We start from the raw sequence: 16,792 nt of genomic DNA, 5'->3' as shown, positions 1-16,792 counted from the left end.
TTTATAAAAAATTTAAATCAAATTGTTTTTAGCAAACTCCACCAGATTATTGTTCTACATCTCACTGACTACGACTGTGGTGATTTTCATGTTGTTCTACTGTTTTATTATTTAATAATTACCTGCCAAAGTCCTATACTACATACCTTGTTATACAGCAATATTTAATAAATTCATAACATTTTTAAATCAAATTGTTTTTTAGCAAATTCCACCAGATTATTGTTCTACATCTCACTGACTACGACTGTGGTGATTTTCATGTTGTTGGCAGAAAGCGCCGGAAGTGATCTCTCGCGCGGTTGGGAAAAAAATTCGACGTTGTCTGTTGATATATCGAAATCGTCTTCCATTGCGATTTCCTGTATATCTAAATATGTTTAGATCTGCACAGTGAAAGGTAACACTTCCGAAATCTGTGTGTAAACAATGAGTGACGTACACGCGCAAGAGATCACTTCCGGCGCTTGCACAGACCGAAGCGCCCGCGCCCTCAGATCACTTGGACGTGGCTGTGTTTACAAGAGGTAAAAACGATATAAATACTGTTAGTTTTCTCACAGAAACCGCTCGTTTCGTGTCTTAGGCCATCAATGTGTACTTACATTTACGAGTCATTAAATCATGTTTAATTTGGACTTCTCTGTGCATGCTCTTTGAGGTGGTGACCATAGACCTGCATTATATGACTGACAGACAAGAATGGTTTGACCTAAAAATATCAAAATTGAAACTTCTGTGGAAACAAAGACACCTACATCTTGGATGCCCTTGAGGTAAGCTAACATATCAAAAATTAATTTCAAAGTGAACTATCCCTTTAAGGAACTCAGCCTAAATCCTGAGGAAGATCCTGCAGTGCAGAACGTTTTTTTGAGAGGAATCATTTAGCTGCAAACACAAGTAATATAATTCATTTATTGTTCTAGAGTTGTTTGATGTTTAAATTGTCAAGATAAAAATAGTGTTTAATATCTAGATGTTTGCTATGATAATTACGTAACTTCAGCCCAGATAGCAAAAAATATCGTCACGGCTTCTTTTTGGCGCCGGCCCCAAACTGTCGGCTATAGGTGCGCCCCGCTGGCGGAGATGAAACGTTTGCCGCCGAATACGTCACTCCCATTTCTTGCGAGATGCCGCCGGCGAACAGCCGCCGGGCCGCCGACTTCATTCTCTCTGGCGGTTGCCGCCGTCTAAATGAACCGCGGCCGGCTAGCGGCAAGCCGCTTTGAAATCGACCAGCCATGTCATTGGCATGAGTGGAACTGACAGCATTTTAACTTTCACATTTAAACTAAAGCGATTATAATTATTATGTGAATTATATCAAATTTTGTTGTTGTTGTTGCTCCAAAGTCATTAGGGTTTATAACAGATTTGACTCAGTCTGATTCCATGATAAGGTTTAGGAAAATACATTAAAAAAAACTCTGAAGCGATTCAGTGATAGGCCTATGTAAAATATATAGAATTATTTTATTCACTTAAGGTGACAATTCTTTACATTTCTTTGATTTATGCACAATTGAGATGCACAAATAGTCCAAAAATAATTCCTTTTGTAAAACTTACTTGGCAATAAATATCTTTCTGATTCTGATTAGGTTTTAAAATAAATATTTCATTCATGGTATGAACAATTTAGCAGAATAAATGGATGAAGTTAGACTTTTCACCAATGCCTGAAATCAGTGAACAGTGAAAGACATCTGCAACTTGGCCAAAAGCTTGGGTATGCTTTAGATTTTTTTTATTAATTTGCAACCATGGTAATATTTATAATAAACATGAAAATCCCTGTTTTGACCTGACAGATAAAGTGAAATATTTAGAAATATTTTGTCTCTCTGTCACCCCAGGAAATTTCGTTTATGTCTTTCATTTTTTTACAAGCTCGATTTTTTTATTTATTTTACCTTTTACAGGTGTAAGGGATTAATTTGCAATTGCGAGTTTTGCAATCTGTACAAATGTTTAAGAAAGTATTAAAGCACAAACAGAGAAGTACCTCCACCGGCCGAGAGGGGCAGTACCTAAAAAACGGAAGCAGATTTACCAACACAACAGTGGCCACTCGTCACACGATTTCAGTATTTGGAGAGGATATCCTATCTAGTCATTGCTGCGTCCCAATTCGCCTACTTATACTACGCCCTAAAAGTATGTACTCTTTTTGTGAAGAAAAAGTACATACTTTTGAGTGTGTAGCAAAAGAGTAGGCAAGCTTTGGGACATACTACTTCGTCATCTTTAACGGACAGATCTGTCGCGTGCATCCTGTCACCGTAAACTGCCCTGTCAATCATCTCGTCACAGTTAAAATCCTCCATTCAATCTAATATAACTTCTTACCATTTCGGAGAGAATTGTTGTCGCACGTTCATCTGCCAGTCCTGGGTCTTTCATGCCGAGACTCTCCTCATGTGTTTGGAATTTGAATATAATAATGCATTTAAAAGTGAATGGCTAAACGTATCTTTGCAGAAGTTCACAATGCTGCTGCAGATGCAATATAATGTGGACAACATTGAATAAATACATTTTCGTCAGGTTAGATACTGACAATTAATCACTCAAACCCCTTTGTCTAAACCTCTCTACATAACCGTCGGACTCGCGCGTCATCCATGTCTGTAGTTTTTGAACACTCTTCACTTGTGTTTGTAGTTCTAACCGAATCCTCGTCCAGCGCGTGATGGGTTGTGGGCAATATCAGCCGTTAGAGTGCGCAGCGATCTGCACTTCGGATTCTGACCGGATATAGTAGACCATCCGGGTCTCTTTGGGACACTCATTTCAACATACTATGATTTGGGACGTACTAATTCTATTTTCGAATACTATTTAGGACGGATAGTATGCGAATTGGGACGCAGCATTTGACTACGATCTTTAAAGTAAGTACATTTGTCCTTTTTGTGTAACGCAATATTATGTTCATTTTTTACATTTTTAGTTCATCTTTTTCAAATATGTTCTTGCCTTACTAGTCAAGCTAGTAAGTTAGCCTTGTTTACAAAGTTTCCGTCATGTTTCTGACATAGCTAACGTTAGTTAGGCTAACGTTACTTAGTTTCTTCCTGGCGTTAGTTTTTTCTTTTCTTCTTTTAACTATATTTACGTATGTTTATGCAAGTGTGAGTACTACAGTATGTGGTTTAAGATAGTATTGGTCAGTCGAATAATTAACTAACTTACGTAACCAAATCCTGAAGGACAATTCTCCCGCCCACGTGGGAATGGTAACGTTAGCAAAATCTTTACGACAAGAAAGACTGATCAGTATAACTTGTGTTGTTTTCTAACTAGCTGCTAAACATAATGATGTTTTGTTTGATTCGACAACCATGCTGCTAGTCTAGTTTAACTTACAGTGTTAGCTAACACATGCTGCTCCGCTTTTTTACTCACTGAATTCAAGCATGTTCGACATGTTGAAATGTATCTAGCTACAGTAGATCGCCAAAGCTTTACATCTAGAAAGAAAGCTTTACATCTAGAAAGTTTAACTTTTGGTGTTTTCTTACAAAAATAACGATGTATGTGTGTGTATATATATGTGTGTATATGTATATATGTGTGTATATGTATATGATTGTGTTTGTCTGAACATGGTTTTCTGTTGATCCACTTGTGAAAATGACTAGTTTTTTGAAGGGGTGAGCATTTTAATGTTATTGATTTTGCCTGGAAATTAATCAAAAAGTATTCTCTTGGTCGGCGTTACGTCACAAATCATGTGACCTGCATAGCAACCAGCCGCGAAGGGTAAAACAAACCAAAGGCAAAGCCCGAGGCAAATCAAAAAGGTATCTATTCACAGAAGTTTTGCTGTGGATTATGTCAGTTATGGATACTAACGGACTACTTTGTATTAATGATGAATGATATTTGTGTATGCGAATGTATGTCGGTGGTGAGAAGTGAATGTAACGTTAAAGCTGCCGTCGGCAACATTTTTTTGATCATATTCAGTGAAATCGACACTATAATCTGACAGAACAACATAAATAAAGTGGTTTTAGAAAAAACCCCGAGCTTCTAACTCCACCTGGAGCTTGTTATTTGTTTAGCAAAAATCCACAGCTCCCGGTTCATCATGTCCAATCAGCGCAGGGAGGTGTGAGATCTGACTGTCAATCACAGATCTGGCACACGCCACCCGTCGCGCACGTTACAATCACATGCACACGCCTGAAGTTCGCGGAAGTTCGCACAGTAACGAAGAGTGATGGCGGAAAATCAAGTAAGCTCATTTAGAGTATAAATGACGTTAGCAATTGCAATCTATCGGTACATTAGCCAGGACAGCATACCTCCAAATACTCCATGGTGTTGATGGATGCTGATGAGACGGGCGCGTTCCAGGGCTCTCAAGTTTTGAAGACAGGTAAGAGTGACACCCAGCCGACGGGGGTTTGGATACATTTTTGTCATTGGTTGTTGCGTTAAATCTTACCCAGATACAATAGTGCTATTTTCTGATTGCCACTGACAGACTGAGCTCATTACAGCCACTTTGTAACACGGTGCTTTTGAATGAAGTTTTTTTTTTAATGAATAAACAATCGATTACATAGTTAATGTAATCAATGCTTGATGGGTATTTAAACATGACAGCAAGTGTAGGACACGTGGTATGTACACATGGTGTTCATACCAGGGGATTTGATGAGGTAATTATATATTAAAGCTCCAGGCATGAATCAAGCGCGTCTCCTCTGGTGTTGTTCGTCGAGCTACACAATTGTAGCTCGACGAACAACACCAGAGGAGACGCGCTTGATTCATGCCGGTTCCACAGTGAGAGCGGCGCGGCCAGAGTTTTGGGCGCTGCGGCATATTAAATATATGTTCAAATAGTTTTTCAGCGTGAGAAATACAATGTGTGGCGGGAGAGCGTGACAAAAGACCGAAATGAGTGACTGTCACGCTCAATGCGTGACACTTGAGAGTCCTGGCGTTCACTGAAAATCTGGTGCACACGCACTGACGAGCATGAACTGGGTGGGAGGGTATCCGTTGATAGTGGGGGAGGGGCATGAGAGTTGTAAACATTAAAAATTTTCCTAAATCCACTCAATCTGCCAGACTTGCCGACTGGAGCTTTAATAAAACACTCATGTAAAGCGCTTTGTGACTAGCTAACGTTACATGTCTGTGAAAGGCGCTAGCAGCTATATGAATACAGATCTTCTTCTATTACAGAATGTCTTATCAATATATAGACAGTCTCCTAGCGCCTGCATTGACCAGGTACCACAGAAAGCTGTCGCTTGTAGGTTTACAATCTTGTCCCTATCGGCATCCAGCTGAGTCCTGGGAGAACAACCCAAAAGCATGGCCCAGGCTCGAGTATCCAGACATATATAATTACCTCATCAAATCCCCTGGTATGAACACCATGTGTACATACCACGTGTCCTACACTTGCTGTCATGTTTAAATACCCATCAAGCATTGATTACATTAACTATGTAATCGATTGTTTATTCATTAAAAAAAAAACTTCATTCAAAAGCACCGTGTTACAAAGTGGCTGTAATGAGCTCAGTCTGTCAGTGGCACAGCTTGTACAATGTCAGTGAGGGACACAGTTTTTTCAAAAAGCCAAAAAAAGGCTAACTGCATAAATGTATCTTATTCCCCACACAACTACCGTTAGTGCATTCCATTGATGCTTTTCAGTGTAGAGCTGCTGACCATTATGCATAGCAATGTCATAACATAGCAACAGAAAATTGAGTGGCCATCTCTGCAGTGGTATTATTTTGTTATTCTTTGATTTGTCCCTCAATTTGTCCATTCATTTGAGATTACATTTCTATTTAGATTTAAAGTAAAATGGTATGTGCATACCCTATATTCACGTGTTGCTTAATGGCGGGCGCTTGTTTGTTTTACCCTTCGCCGCGTTGCTATGCGCGCGCAGTGCGTTATGGGAGTAAAAGTCCCGGATGTCCGACCTTGAGAATACTTTATGCAAAATGTTCTTCTATTTTAGATGGTTCACATTGTTCAGTTTATCAACGAGGAGGATCTGCCATTTGCAGTGGTTCCGCAAGAGTGGCTCAGCGAGAGCATGTGCCATTGGCCCCCATTTAACCTCAGCAAAAAGACGAAGGCAACAATTTAGCCATCCTCTGCACACCTCCACACAGCACCTGGGAGAAACATCATTTTAAGTTCATGAAGGGAGCAGGTAAATGGGTCTGACTTGTGTATTTGATTTTCCTGTATTTCATCTGTGTAATTTATTTTCTGTTTATTGTGGATAACTGACTCTTTCATTCATTATTCCCTACTCTAGAATCTTGGAAGTCTCAAGAAAAAAAACGCTAGAAAGATGCATCGATTCCAGAAAACCAGGAAAATGCTGAACTGGTATGTAAAATCTATTGCTGTTATGCTGGATTTATGATCCTGCCACTAAACTATACCATTTGTTAGATTTTCAAATTTCTGTTTCCTCTTTCTCGCAACCAGGTTTCTCCCCAGTAATCCAGACTCCACTTCACAGAGCCAAGAGTTTGAGTACAAGTAAGTGATGTTATTTGTGAAGTTTTTTTTGTCTTAGAAACTATTGCTTCTATTTGAAGTCGGCATGAACAGGAAGTTACAAACGACTTTTCTCCAGTGTTGTGATGTATTTAAAAATGAAACGGTATATTGAACGGAGGGCAGGGTTTTACTCTAGCGCTCCTCTTCTCCATCTCTGCTCATAGCACGGTTTGAGGGGAGTTGCCACGCCCTCGCGCCATAGCACATGACCGGAAGAGAAGAGAAGTCGTTTCGAGGGGGGAGGGAAGGGTAACGTATTTGATTAAAGATTATAAGGCTACATGAATTTTAAAAGAATAATGAAGTGCACAGATAAATCATTTATAATAAACACTACAATATTACATATAAAAATACGAATTGTAAAATCTTACTTCAAGAGCAGGTGAAGCAAGTTCAACAAACAATGTTGAAGACGTTTGCTTGCACTGAGCAATTAGGTGGGTCAATATATAATTGAGGGAGTTTTCATGTCCATGAGATTTATCTCGCAAACATGCTTATTAAAATAAAATTTTAAAAGTCTTCAGTGTTCTTCATGATCTTGTCTTTACAGATTCCATAATTAATTATTATGGAAATAATCATTTATTTATAAAAATTTACTAGATATCCCTAAAATGTCAACTAAATAACCGTCCGAAAGGAATTACAACCACAATCTCATAACCTAAAAAAACATTTAAAAAACTTATTCAAAAACAGTTTTAATTATATTATTTACATTAAGTTGAGGTAATTGTGAACAATGTGTCTTTTTGGGCAATATGTCACATTTTCAATAGAAATTGACAAACTGAATATGTGTCCGAGAAGTCGCTGTCATCTAAGTTACCCATAGCAAATACACCCCTCAAGGAAGAGTGTGTTTTCCAAATCACATGACCTGCTCCACATGATGTCATTTCCTCCTGAAGAGAAAACTAGCAAGACTCCAATGTATGTTCTCCCTCCACATTTTCAGTTATTTCACCTAAAGTAGTGCTTGGGGCAAATGTGTACTTATCATATGTCAACAATGTTACTACAATGAATTCATAAATAACTTTGAATTTCAATTTTACTCAGTTGTACATATAATATTCAGAAGAACCTCTCCGTAAAATGCCATGTGGTGTCTGGTGCTAGGCAACCATTTTGATTTTATCCCTAAAAACAGCAAAAATGTCAACTAGGTTACCAGTCACCTATGTTACTCTGCAAAGGTAACTTAGTTGACCAAGAGTAACATAGTTGACATTCATGACATGTTCTTATAGTTTTCAGGAGTTCATTTAATATTCTAATTGTACAGTAACTATAAAATACTTTGCAATAAATATTATAAAAGTAAACTTGTTTTCAGGCAAATGCCACGATTATCTGCTGCAGAAAAGCAGCACCAAATTCGCCATTATAGCAGGTTCCCCTACGTTAGGCGACCAGACCCAATCAGTGTGTCAAGCCCTAGCCACACGGGTTCTAGCCTGGCAAGCTATCCCCGATGTGTCGAGTTGGGTCATAAACACTATAAAGCGAGGTTACTCGCTCCAATTCGCTCGCAGACCCCCGAAATTTCAGGCGGTTCTCGAGACTTCGGTGAGAAGCAACGTGGGTCACGTGCTTCGCACCGAAGTACAGAATCTATTAGCAAAAGGGGCGATAGAATTAGTCCCCCCCGCGCTAAAAAATATGGGTTTTTACAGCCGCTATTTTCTGATTCCGAAAAAAGACGGCGGTCTCAGACCCATTCTAGATTTAAGACATTTGAACAAAGCTCTCATGAGACGGCCGTTCAAAATGTTAACGATCAAACATATCCTCATATCCCCTTAGTGACTGGATCCCCCTTGGATCTACCACCAAAGCAGATAAAAAGCTGTTCTGATTGTCTAAAAGACGCAGAACGCTCCCGATAGATTCTCAGCGCTCAGACAGGGCAGAGAAGATTAACCTCTCCATCCTCTGCAGAAGGAGGGAGGGCTGATAACGTCACCACCTGTGCTCTGAACAGTGTTGAGAGCACGTTAGGAACGTAACCATGCCTGGGCTTGAGGATGACTCTGGAGTCATCTGGACCCAACTCCAAACATGCAGGGCTCACAGAGAGCGCCTGCAGATCTCCCACTCGCTTGATAGATGCCAACGCCATAAGGAGAGCGGTCTTCAGCGAGAGGGTTTTTAGATCAACCGATTGGAGCGGTTCGAAAGGCGGACCTTTCAGAGCCCCCAGGACCGTGGAGAGGTCCAAAGGCGGCACAGACGGAGGTCTGGAGGGGTTCATTCTCCTCGCACCTTTCAGGAATCTTACGACCAGGACTTTTCTTCCCAGTGACTGGCCAGCCGTCAGAACATGATGTGCTGCTATGGCTGCCACATACACTTTGAGCGTGGACGGGGAGCAACCCGCGTCCAGCAGCTCCTGTAAGAATGAGCGAACCACAGATATCTCACATGACTCTGGGTCAGCCTGATTTTTCGAGCACCAGCTGGAAAAACCTGACCATTTTGAAGCATGCAGGCGCCGAGTCGATGGGGCCCTGGCTTCAGATTTAGTGCTTAAAACCTTCTTAGGAAGGTCCTTGGGTACCCGTTGAGGGGCCAAACATGGAGGGCCTATAAATCGGGTCTCGGATGCCACAATGTCCCGTTCGCCTGTGTGAGGAGGTCTTTCCTCAGTGGGACAGGCCATGGGATTGTGTCCGATAACTGAACCAGTTCCGGGAACCACGGTCTGCTTTTCCAGAGAGGGGCCACCAGAAGGACTGGGCACCCGCTCTCTCTGACCCGTTTGATGACTTGTGGAATCATCGAGACGGGGGGGAAAGGCATAAAGGGGACGGTTGGGCCAGCGCGTCCCTGTTCTCCGAGAAGAACAATTTGCAGTGGGTGTTGATTCTCGAGGCGAAAAGGTCGATTTCGGCCTCGCCAAACACCTTCCATATCAGACTGACCGTCTGTGGGTTCAGGGACCACTCGCCGAGGGGAGTGTTGCCCCGTGAAAGCATATCCGCGCCCACATTCTGGACGCCCGGGATATGCGCTGCTCTCAGAGAGCTCAGGTTGGTTTGTGCCCATATAGAGGAGGTCTCTCGCCATCGCATGCAGGTTCCCTGACCTGATGCCCCCCTGGCGATTCATGTAGGCCACCACTGACCTATTGTCTGTGCGGACTAAGACGTGGTGACCTCTGAGGTTCGACAGAAATGCCTTCAGGGCCAACCCAACTGCTTTCATCTCCAGACAGTTGATATGTAAGCTCTGCTCCGTGCTCGACCAGAGGCCGGATGCAGGCATGCCCTCGTGCAGCGCTCCCCAACCCAGGTTGGATGCATCTGTAAGAACCACTTTCCTCCTGGAAATTGTTCCCATTGTCACCCCCACGTGGTGCCAGTTCTGAGCCCGCCAGAGAATCAGGGTTCTTAAACAACCGTGATTCACCATATGCATATGAACCATTGCATGCGCGTGTAAGCTGCCTGACTGCCATGCATGAGTTGGCACATGGCGTGTCAGCCAATGCTGCATCGGGCGCATGCGTAGTAATCCCATGCGGAGTACTGGCGATGCTGCTGCCATGAGACCAAGCAGTTTCTGAAATTTCTTCAGTGGCGCGCGCTCGCGCAATCTGAAAGTGCCTGCAAGCACTTGCACCGAGAGCGCGCGCTCTGGTGTGAGTCGCGCTGTCATAGCTCTCGAGTCTAAAACTGTGCCCAGAAAGATCACGCTCTGGCTGGGGGTTAGTTTGCTTTTTGAAACATTGATTGTGAAACCCAGGCATTTTAGATGGCCGAGAATCAAATCCCTGTGAGCTAATAGCTCGATTCTCGACTGTGCCAGCACCAGCCAGTCGCCGAGATAATTTAACACGCGCACTCCCTGATGTCTCAGAGGAGAAAGCGCTGCATCCACACACTTCGTGAATGTACGGGGTACCAACGATAGACCGAACGGCAGAACGGTGTATTGATAATCCCGGCCCTCGAAGGCGAATCTCAAGAATGGCCTGTGACGAGGATTTATTTGAATGTGAAAGTAAGCATCTTTCAGATCCATTGTGACAAACCAATCCCCCTGGGCGCACTTGCGCGAGGATATGTTTGATCGTTAACATTTTGAACGGCCGTCTCATGAGAGCTTTGTTCAAATGTCTTAAATCTAGAATGGGTCTGAGACCGCCGTCTTTTTTTCGGAATCAGAAAATAGCGGCTGTAAAAACCCATATTTTTTAGCGCGGGGGGGACTAATTCTATCGCCCCTTTTGCTAATAGATTCTGTACTTCGGTGCGAAGCACGTGACCCACGTTGCTTCTCACCGAAGTCTCGAGAACCGCCTGAAATTTCGGGGGTCTGCGAGCGAATTGGAGCGAGTAACCTCGCTTTATAGTGTTTATGACCCAACTCGACACATCGGGGATAGCTTGCCAGGCTAGAACCCGTGTGGCTAGGGCTTGACACACAGATTGGGGCTGGTCGCCTAATGTAGGGGGACCTGATACCCTTATATTGTGATTTGTGCACACATTGAGTATTGGACTGACTGTACAAGCATTTGATATATGTGCTTGTTAATAAAGTTGTGATTGATCCTTGTAAACTGATGTGTGTCTGTATTTCTCCTTTGTCATGAAATAGGCTATTCAACAGGTCTTGATTAAATGCAATAAAAGATTAGCTAACATATAATAATTGATATAGTTTAGGATTGTTTTTGTTAAATACATCATCCTACTTTGTCATGTCCAGTCAACTATGTTACTTTTGTCAACTATGATACTGGGCTGTCAATTAAGTTACCATTATGTTTTTTAAAAAATATATGTATTTCAATGGTTCCGTAATCTCCAAGTAAATATTTAGAAACTGAGTAGCTGTCAAATATATACCTCAGCATAATTTCATCAAGAAAATTATCATGAATCAAGCAGTTTGGAAACAAAATATACAGACCGGTTACTTCAGTACTTGAATTTTGGGGTTTCAATTGAACAAAATGTGTATTTTCTTAATTAATTGGGTATTTTAATTGAAAAGGTAGGTAAATAGACACATATTCTTCCAAGAGTAATGATTTTTTAAAATGTCTGCCATTTACTTAAAGTTAAAACTTATAGGTTTTGTCCGTAACATAGTTGACCAAATAATGAGTAACTTCTTGTTTTTAAAACTAAATATCTGAAATCAATTATGCCTGAGCTTGGCAATGACTAAAAACAAAATATTTCAGGGATGATTTATCAGGGAAGATAATAATATTTTGTAAATAAATATATTTTTTCCCAGAATTATTCAAACTCAAAATCTCCCACAATTATATATTGACCCAGGTACAACTTGCAAACAGCACCTGTGGCTGTCGGTTTAATTCCCACTGGGGCTACCTGTACATGTAGTAGACCTAGATATAAAGTAAAATTTAAGATTGTATACTGCATATATTACAGTCTGAATCCTTAGCCTTTCACATTTTTTATTTATTTATGAGAAGCTTCAGAGAAATGTAATTTGTAACACTTTTTTGGATTTTCAGCTTGGTGTTGGGGATAAAGCATGTTTTAGAGACATGTTCCTGAAGACCATTGTTCAAAGTAAGTTGGATATTTTTTTTAGATTTAAGTAGATGTGTATGTCCTATTGTCCTCATGCAATTCAAATTAAACAACAGATCTGTATTTTCTATATTAGCCATCCGGAAGGACCCGGCAACCCAGGATGCACTGATGAGGCGGTCCAGGTTAACGTTACGCGTTACGCGTATCTGACCGTGAAGGCAGAAAAAGGCGCCGCACAGCTGAGAGGGACCCACAGCTGACCACTTAAAACTATACTGACTACTGACACCCCAGAATCACTGACAACTGGAATCCTTTCTTTATCTTGCAGTCAGTAGAATCAAGACCCCTAAAGAAGTCAGAAGTGTCAGACTACACTCACTCACTGTGGAAATTACTTTCTTTTTTTCTTTTTCAAATAAAGCTTGTAAATCCTTGTGCCACAGGTCAGCATTGCCGTTATAATGGCCTATTCTACTCCAGAGCTTTACTATAAATTACTACCACTTATCATATTGTTAGAAATGGCTTGTAAATGTAGTTATACTTTTATTTATTTGGTATCTTGCACATTATTTGGTATCAAATATCCTCTTTACTTGTCATAATGTTTACTGGTAATTTTTTACCCTAGAGCTGTCCTTTTTATATGAACACTTATTGTAAGTGTTGTAATTTGCTTGTAAGGCTGTTTAACCAAAATTGAATTGGAAACCTGCATGTTAGTATATTGTTTTATTTATTTTTCTGTTATGTTTCAGTGATCTGAAACATCTTGTTTAAATGACAGTTACTGTACTTTGAAATGTGGAATAAAAATGCCAATTGTAAATTTGTCTGGTTTGAGCAATCATTATTCTTGATAAACTGCATGCTATAAATAAAAAATATATATATATATATAATATATATAGCCAGAATAAGCGACGGCAGAGCGCTCGAAAATAGCGTTTGCCTCCGGCGGGCCGCGGAAGGACGGCCTTCAATATAAAGGCGGCGGAACGGCGGCCGCTTAACGAAGGCGGTAGGAAGGCGGCTGCCACTTTTAAAAAGCGGCTGCCGCCGGCGGTGCGCCGTCCAACGTGTTTGCGATGTCGCCATTCTGACGCTTCTACTGCCGCCGGAGAACCGACGGTGGTCCGCCGACTCATTGCTATCTGGGAGAATACCCATTCAGTCCCAGAGGGAGTAGCGCTTCTCTTAGTCCAGAGAAGGCCTAACGTGTTACGGTCCCTTTTTAGGATGATTGTGTATTTTTTTTATTAGAAAAACTGCTGTGCTGTATCCAGTGCACTGTAATGTTGGCTAATGAAATGATATTGATATGAGTTATATTCCATTTTGTTTGCTAAAATTAATCAGTCAATTCGTCTTTTTCAACGAGTGATTAGTTTTTGAATAATAGGAGTCGGACTACGCTTTCGGCGCCATAGGTCTCTATACAGGTGACTCTTTCTGATTTGATTCACGAACATTTCAAAAGAGTCATTTATTTGTTAATCGAACTACACTGACCACCACTCTGTTGCTGCAGTACACCCGCGGAGACAACATGTATAATCTGAAATTAAAAATATGATTTATTTGGTTTTAACACTCCTGTGGGGAACTCCGAAACGGAAAAGCGTTATAGATACACAAGAGAAGCTGCAAAATAAGTGCAGCTTTTTAATTCATTGATTGGCACGTCTTGTGTTTTTGAATGTAACGTAATCTGCTTTTAGAGCAGCACTTTAGAGTGAAAGAAAAATATTAAAGCGAATATCTCTGTATAATGTTATTAAAATGGTAGTTCTCTTAACATTTTTACTGCAGTGGGGATGATAACGTTACTATGACTATACAAGCGAACATAAACTGAAGTTTCATCTGAACGCTCTGTTTGGAATTTGACACTATCACTTTTTACATTTATTTTGGTAACACTACTACAATAAGGTTTCATTCGTTAATATAAATTAACTACATTAGTTAACATGGATTAAGAATGCACAATGCTTAAGCATTTATACATCTTAGTTCATTTTCATTTTGACATTTACTAATACATTATTAAATCAAAAATGAACAGTTGTATTTTTATTAACTAATGTTAACAAAGATGAATAAATACTGTAACAAATGTATTGGTCAATGTCAATGTTACTGTAGTTAACACATTAACTAGCCTAATTTTAACAAATGAGACCTTATTATAAAGTGTTACCAATATTTTAAACTGCTGCGTGAACTCTGGCAACAACATTTGTCAAACCTATGTGCTTAAAACACTAATGCTTAAGATTTAATATTGACCTCACTATATGTATTCCTTTATTTAAAAGATGCAGTTCAGAGAAACCCTCATGGCTAATTATGCTGAAATGGAGATCGAGGGATCCATGAACTGGCAGCAGACCGAGGGGCAGACACAAGATAAGTTTAAATCTATATTACAAACACAACTCTTTAACCTAGCATTAACATAACACACTCCCACATTTCTATAATTCACATCCGTTAAAGGTAGCTTACACCAAATGTACTTTTTACATCGTAAGAAGAATGGCATCTATGCTAATGTTAGTCTCTCTGTCTCATTTTGATCCCAAGGTTAGGCTACTGTAGTCATCCGGATCTAGTCTGCATCCAGACCAGACGGTGGACCTGCACCCTAAGATGACCACAGCAGCCTGAATGCCAGACGAGAACATGACAACTAGACAAGACCTAGGAACAAACGCCTGTGAAGACCTCGTTGACACAACAATCCTCGGCACAGTCATCGGATCAGATCCACGAGAAACAGACCAGTCCACCACACAGACCCAACGGCCAGCTTCAACTCCCCTCTCACCGACGCCGGCGTGATCTTATGAAGGTAAAGGAGGAGCAAAACTGGAGAACATAGATGTGAATTTAAGAACTTGTACAATAAATATTTGTACTTGAAAACCTGTTGAATGTTGAGATTTTTACTCGCAGACAATAGTCACAAACCTGTATTCTGAATTTGAAGCTGCAGACAAGTAGTCACAATTGTGTAAAATGCCATTCACAGAAATGCAATGACAGACACAAACTTGTATTCGTTCATTCACATTCGCAGTACAACTTCAATTAGGCATTAGCAACTTTTCAAATCTGCCATTGCTATTTCAAATCTTCACGCATTGACTTTGCAACTATTTTCACAATATATTAGACACAGATTCTCCAAACACAATATATTCCGTTTTATCCTCATTTAAGTGCATAAAATTTTGGGCAAACCACTGCTTAATGTCCGTGATGCAGTCAACTAAGGTACCTTGTACATCACCAGGCTTCAATGGCAGATAGATTTGCAGATCATCTGCATAACAGTAAAACGATAGGTTGTGTTTGGCTATAATTGACCCTAGCGGTAGCATATATAATGAAAACAAAATAGGGCCAAGAATGGAGCCTTGCGGGACTCCACAGGAAAGAGAAGCACAAGAAGAAGACAAATCCCCCATCATCACAGAGAAAGTTCTATTTGATAAGTATGACATAAACCACTTAAGTGCAGTGCCATGAATGCCAACATACTGCTCCAGGCGTGACAGGAGGATTGTATGGTCTACCGTGTCAAAGGCTGCTGTGAGGTCCAGTAGCACTAAGGCAACAGGACACTTGTTATCTACAAAGAAAGCAATATCATTGTGTACCTTTAATAATGCAGACTCAGTGCTGTGATGAGACCTAAATCCAGACTGAAATTTTTCAAGGACAGAGTTATTTTCCAAAAAGGGTTTTAACTGTATGAAAACAACTTTTCCCAAAACTTTAGAAAGAAATGGAAGATGAGAAACAGGTCTAAAATTAGATAGCAGTGTAGAGTCAAGGTTCGGTTTTTTAAGAAGGGGCCTAACCACAGCATGTTTAAAGGCAGCTGGGACGGTTCCTAGACTAAGACAGCTATTCATGAAAACCACAAGCCCAGGCCCAACAACGTTAAAAAACAGTTTCAGCACTCTAGCAGGTATAATATCAAATGGACAATTTGTAGGCTACAATGATTTCACTATCTCGCCAAGGGAAGATAGAGAAACTAACTCAAACTCCTCAAATACAGCAGAATGAGCTGGAGCAACAAAAAATTCCTTATTAAAACCTTTCCTAGTACTCTGTCTAACAGAGTCAACCTTATCAACAAAAAAGTGAAGAAAACTTTCACAGGTGACAGTTGAGACATTAGCAAGAGCAGAAATTGGTGGGTTCACAAAATAATTAATTGTAGTAAACAGGACCCTGGGGCAGTGACTGCTGCTAGAAATTATATCAGAAAGATACTGAGATTTTGCCTCTTGTAGGGCCCTCTGGTAATCAGCAAGACCGGCCCGCAAAATGTCCAAAGAGACATGCAGTTTATCCTTTTTCCATTTCCTTTCAGCCTGCCTACAACATTGCCTAATGGTACGAGTATTATCATTAATCCAGGGATCCGTTGTTGGTTTAGCCGATTTATGCCGAAAAGGGGCGATAGTGTCCAGAATCCCGGAACAGGTAGAATGGAAGAAAGAAAGAATATTGTCTGGACAGATGGGAGAAACCATGCCATTCATGGGAGAAACCATGCCATTCATGGCAAAAAACTCAGAGTCTCTGAATGCAGCAGCGAATTCATCAGCTGTGGTTGAAGTGATGATGCGACGCTGGCACGATGGAGCCAAAGACTTTCTAGCTGGAGGGGG

At 40.7% G+C, this 16,792-nt stretch overlaps 1 long non-coding RNA gene across 1 annotated transcript; it reads left to right on the top strand.

Annotated features, from left to right (window-relative positions):
* The first annotated feature begins 536 nt into the window (after positions 1 to 536).
* Positions 537 to 15,033, top strand: LOC130097735 (uncharacterized). The gene is made up of 2 exons (XR_008808337.1): positions 537 to 776; positions 14,420 to 15,033. It is a non-coding gene; the product is annotated as an uncharacterized LOC130097735 (long non-coding RNA).
* The last annotated feature ends 1,759 nt before the right edge of the window (positions 15,034 to 16,792 follow it).

This window comes from Rhinichthys klamathensis, unplaced genomic scaffold (genome assembly GCF_029890125.1).
Source record: "Rhinichthys klamathensis goyatoka isolate OS25496 unplaced genomic scaffold, OSU_Roscu_1.1 h1tg000223l_1, whole genome shotgun sequence".
NCBI classification, from domain to species: Eukaryota; Metazoa; Chordata; class Actinopteri; order Cypriniformes; family Leuciscidae; genus Rhinichthys; species Rhinichthys klamathensis.
This window is presented reverse-complemented; position numbering and strand designations above follow the sequence as displayed.